Genomic DNA, 5672 nt, shown 5'->3' on the forward strand with positions numbered 1-5672 from the left:
GCTTGCTTGTCCCCAAGCAAGGAATGAATTATGCTCAATGGTTCTTTCATTTAAGATGGATTGAAGAACAACTTGTAAAGTCTTGTGAGTGAAGTGATTAAGTAACAGTGGGGTGAACTCTAAATTATATGCTCATACAAGGGCTTCAGTGCTTACTAGTCCTCACATATTGGGAGTCTTAGGTCTTAGGATTTTCATCCAAATGGTATCATGGAGATCTCTTTATATGTAGTCACCTTGAAGCAGCTTATAGTTTCTGTGCTTTGGCCTTGACTCTAAGTGTCATGTCTCAAAGCGGCTCTTTAGATAAGCTTTCAATCAATACTCCTAAACCAGTTGGTTTTAAGGTATTAGGTGTTAAAGCACCCCTAAGGATTTACTTGCTCAAGCCTCTTTCTTTGACACAACTCAACCACAAGCATTTACTAGGCTAACAACTCTTTGAGTTTTGTTTTTTCTTTCTTTTTCTGCCTAGTAATTGATGCTCAGAGCCTTGGGCCATGTTCTTTTTGTTTTTGTATTTTCTTTTCTTTCTTTTGTTTTGTTTGCTGCTTCTTGGATCAATAAATTTTTGAGAATCTCCACAATACTTCTTTGAACTTCATGTCCTGCCTATGAACTCCTATGTAAGTTTTCACAAGCATGCAACCTCAATACATAATCATACAACTAGAACCACCACTTCTCCTAATCTTTTGCTTGCCTCAAAATTGTTTAATTCCTCAATCCTTCTTTTCAAAGAACTTTCATGTGATGCATTTTTGAACATTGAGTGCAAACAAGTTTTGAAGAGAAAAATGTTGTGAATGATCAAGCATCTTGCTTATTGAATTATAGAGAACTATACTATGCAGACAGGCAGGGGTATTATATCACTTTCAATCATAGCAGTGTTTGATGTAAAACAATTACTTAACAATACAACCTTTTGGAGTTCGCTTGCTTTCCTTCTTCTCATCATCATTAGTGCTGGCCTTCCCGTTCATCTTTCATCTCTTTGGTTGATGATGCTTAATCTTCCCAAAAGTTTGTATGGTACTCTGCAGTGATATTGAAAGTTGCTTGTTCCCCAAGCACTTGAGAAATGGTTAGCATGCATGATTTATTTGTGGGCCTTTGTACTTACTTTGGTGTGGGAACACCAAACTTAGTACCTTGCCAATGGTTCTCATGCATCAGATTAACCATGTGTGAAACTCTTTTTCTTTTTTTTTTTCTTTTTCAAAAGCAATAAAACTGAAAACTAGGAAACAGCAGAATAGTTAACTAGTTCATCCAACATGCTTGAAGCCAGCATTATGCAGAAAGTGAGAATGTATTTTATGATGGGATTTTGGTGGAACACCAAACTTAGAATCCTGCATTCTCCTTTAGATTGTTTTGGTGTGCAACACCAAACTTAGCTTCTTGCATTATAGATAAAACTAATTAACCTTTTTATTAAAATAGTTATGAACAGAAAACTACCTCAGGTTGGGTTGCCTCCCAACAAGCGCTCTTTTATTGTCACTAGCTTGACATCCTTCATCCTCTGATCATGGAAGTTGAGGTTTCTGTTGCCTTTGGTTTCCTCCTCTCACCGTAGGCTTCTCCTTGATAGTTGCTTCTTTTCCCGTAGCCTTATCACTGTTTTCCATAACTGTTTTCCCTTTCAACCCAGTAGCTTTTTCACTGTTCTTTGAGTCATCTTCAGTAGCTCTTAGGGACATATTTCCCTCTCTCTCGCCCAGTTTAGCAAGGTTTTGAACCAGTTGTTCCATGTGCCTTTCAATTCTCTTGAGATATGCCTCTTGGTTTTTCCTTATATCCTCCTGCTCTATTATTGTCATTTCTTGAATTTTCATAAACCTTTCTATCATCATTTCTAGAACATAGAGTCTTTGGAAGTTTAGGATTGGTTGTGGCTGTGTTAATTGTGATGATTGATGTAAGTCATTTTGGGCGGGTGGTGAGGTAGGACAGGGCTGGAGGTGTGTATATTGGGGTGGTGTGTAGTGATTTTTGTTGGTATGGTGGTGTTTTTGCAGGTTTGGGAAGTTGGGGTTATTATAGTTGAAGTCCCTTTGTTCCTGATGCTGAGATTCCCTCATTCTTAGATAAGAATGTGGTTTCCATGGTGGAAACTGTGCATTTACTGTGGCAGAATGTAGAGAATCAATTTGCCTAGCTATTGATTCCAATTGCTGCTGAGTTTGCTGGTATAGCTGTTTGTTTTGATTCATGATTGCTCTCACTCCTTCAAGATTTATTACTTCCTTTTCTGAGATTGCATTCCGTGATGTCTCAAATGAGTGTTGGTTATTGGCTCTTTTGTCACTGAACTCTGCAGCTCCTTGGATGGTTGCTGTTGCCTTGAGTAGGCCATCTGAGAAGTAATCTATTGCTCTTCTTGTTTCTGAGGTTAATCCTTCATAGAACACTTGAAAGTCCACCTTGTCACTTGCTTTCTTGTATCTTTCCCATGCTTTGAACAATGGTTCTTCCTCTCTTTGTATGAATGGATGTATTCCTTATTTCATCTTAATGTTTTGTCGAGATGATGAGAATTTGGCTAGGAACTTAGCAACCAAATCATCCCAACTAGTGATACTTCCTTGGGGAAATGTTTCAAGCCATTGTGCCGCTTCATCCTTTAGTGAGAAAGGAAATAACAAGAGCTTACAGGTATCATGGTTTACACCATTGAGATTGACAGCACCACAAGTTTTCAGAAAAATGGATAGGTGCTGTTTAGGGTCCTCCAATGGATTTCCACCATAGGAACAATTGTTCTCTATTAGTGTAATGAGTTGTGGCTTCATGTTGTAGTGTTCTTCTTTCTCAGAAACTCCTTCTTCAATGATATCCTCCCCTTTGGCTGCTCTTCTTCCCTATGACATATAAATCAACAACGGAACACACAGTGATACTTTTGCAAATTGAGTGTAGTCAGTTGAGACAAAACTTCAAACAGTTAGTGGGTTAGTCAAAAATTAAAGGACAGAAAAGAAAAAGTGCTTGATCTAGATTACCACCTCACTTAATCATTGTCAATCTAATCAATCCCCGGCAACGGCGCCAAAAACTTGATGGGATATTTTCGTAGAGAAACGAATTTCTCCAAAACACCCAAACTTAAGCGGCAAGTGCACCGGGTCGCATCAAGTAATAATAACTCACGGGAGTGAGGTCGATCCCACAGGGATTGAAGGATTGAGCAATTTTAGTTTAGTGGTTGATTTAGTCAAGCGAATCAAGATTTGGTTGAGAGATTTGTGATTTGCAGAATTTAAATTGCATAGAAAGTAAAAGAAATGGGTAAATTGCATGAAATTAAAGAGAACTGGAATTTAAAGTGCTGAATCTTAAAGAGCAAGAAATGAAATGGCAGAAACTTAGAACGCAAGAAATGTAAATTGCAGAATCTTAAAGTGCAAGAAATGTAAATGGCTTGAATTGTAAAGGTAATTGGGAATTGGATTTGCAGAAATTAAACAAGGAAAAGTAAAATTGCAACAAGCAGAGAAGTAAAGGAAGACTTGGATCGAATCGGATCTAAAACAGAAAAGTAATGAGCATGAAAAGCAGTAAACAGAGGATGTAAAATTTGAATTCAGATCTCAGGACCCAAGAGACTAGAAAACCAAGTCTAGATCTCAATGCCTTCCTAGATCCAACAAGCACAATTGCAAAGGAAATTGTAAATTGCAAAGAAAGTAGATGAAGAAGCAAGTAACCGAAACTGAAATTCAATTAAGCAGAAAATTAAACAAGCTCCCAAGGTGAGATTGAAACAGAATTTCTTCAATTCTCCACCCAAAATCCAAGACAAGAAAAGTAAAGAGTGCTGGGCAAGAACAAGGAAGAAGAGAGATTAATTCTCCTCCCAAATTCTCTTGAATTAAAACAACAATGCTAAGAAATGTAAAAGTGAGCTCTCAGCAAAACTCAAAAGAAAACTATTCTGAAAAACTAAAAGGGAAGCTCTCTTAAAAACTTAAATCCTATGCTATTTATACACTTTCTTCAAATGGTCTTCAAGCCTTCAATTGGGCCTTTGCTCTTGATGGAATTGGGTTGATAGAGGCCTTGGTTGATTGCTCTTGGAGTTTGGAGAAGAACCGAATTGAACCGGGTTGGAATCATGAAAGCTTGAGTAAAAGTTGGAGTAAATAACCGAATTGAACCGAAAAGAACCGAATTGAACCGAATTGAACCGAATGGAGTTTGCTCTTCAGTAACATCCTCATTCTCTTCAGAAGAGGAATACTCATCAGAGCTCATGAAGGGCATAAGGAGGTTCAATGGAATCTCTATGGTCTCTAGATGAGCCTCAGAGTCCTTTGGTTCCTCAGAGGGAAGCTCCTTATTGATCACTGGACGTCCCAGGAGGTCTTCCTCACTGGGATTCACATCCTCTCCTCCCTCATTGGGTTCGGCCATTTTGCTTATGTCAATGGCCTTGCACTCTCCTTTTGGATTCTCTTCTGTATTGCTTGGGAGAGTACTGGGAGGGATTTCAGTGATCCTTTTACTCAGCTGGCCCACTTGTGCTTCCAAATTCCTAATGGAAGACCTTGTTTCATTCATGAAACTCACAGTGGCCTTAGATAGATCAGAGACTAAGTTTGCTAAATTAAAAGTATTTTGTTCAGAATTTTCTGTCTGTTGCTGAGTGGATGATGGAAAAGGTTTATTATTGTTAAACCTATTTCTTCCACCATTATTAAAGCCTTGTTGAGGCTTTTGATCCTTCCATGAGAAATTTGGATGATTTCTCCATGATGAATTATAGGTGTTTCCATAAGGTTCACCTAAGTAATTTACCTCTGCTATTGCAGGGTTTTCAGGATCATAAACTTCTTCTGCATAAGAAGCCTCTTGAGTACTGTTGGATGCAGCTTGCATTCCATGCAGACTCTGAGAGATCATATTGACTTGCTGAGTCAATATTTTATTCTGAGCCAATATGGCATTCAGAGTATCAACTTCAAGAACTCCCTTCTTTATAGGCGTCCCATTGTTCACAGGATTCCTTTCAGAAGTGTACATGAACTGGTTATTATCAACCATGTCAATGAGTTCTTGAGCTTCTGCAGGCATTTTTCTTTAGGTGAATGGATCCACCTGCAGAAGTGTCTAGTGACAACTTTGATAACTCAGATAAACCATCGTAGAATATATCCAGGATGGTCCATTCTGAAAGCATGTCAGAAGGGCACTTTTTGGTCAACTATTTGTATCTTTCCCAAGCTTCATAGAGGGATTCACCTTCTTTCTGTCTGAAGGTTTGAACATCAGCTCTAAGCTTGCTCAGCTTTTGAGGAGGAAAGTACTTGGCTAAGAAAGCCGTGACCAGCTTATCCCAAGAGTTCAGGCTGTCTTTGGGTTGAGAATCCAACCATAATCTAGCTCTGTCTCTTACAGCAAAAGGGAAAAGCATGAGCCTGTAGACTTCAGGATCTGCTCCATTAGTCTTAACAGTATCACATATCTGCAAGAATTCAGTTAAGAACTGAAAAGGATCTTCAGATGGAAGTCCATGAAACTTGCAGTTCTGCTGCATCAAAGAAACTAATTGAGGTTTCAGCTCAAAGTTGTTTGCTCCAATGGCAGGGATGGAGATGCTTCTTCCATGTAAGTTGGAATTAGGTGCAGTAAAGTCACCAAGCATCTTCCTTACATTATTATTA

The 5672-nt window shown here is 38.6% G+C and overlaps 1 non-coding gene across 1 annotated transcript; it reads left to right on the top strand.

Annotated features, from left to right (window-relative positions):
* The first annotated feature begins 5182 nt into the window (after nt 1-5182).
* On the top strand, nt 5183-5290 carry LOC112740096 (small nucleolar RNA R71). The gene has a single exon (XR_003171031.1). It is a non-coding gene; the product is annotated as a small nucleolar RNA R71 (small nucleolar RNA).
* Nucleotides 5291-5672: the final 382 nt, after the last annotated feature.

The sequence above is a fragment of the Arachis hypogaea genome, chromosome 13 (assembly GCF_003086295.3).
Source record: "Arachis hypogaea cultivar Tifrunner chromosome 13, arahy.Tifrunner.gnm2.J5K5, whole genome shotgun sequence".
NCBI lineage: Eukaryota > Viridiplantae > Streptophyta > Magnoliopsida > Fabales > Fabaceae > Arachis > Arachis hypogaea.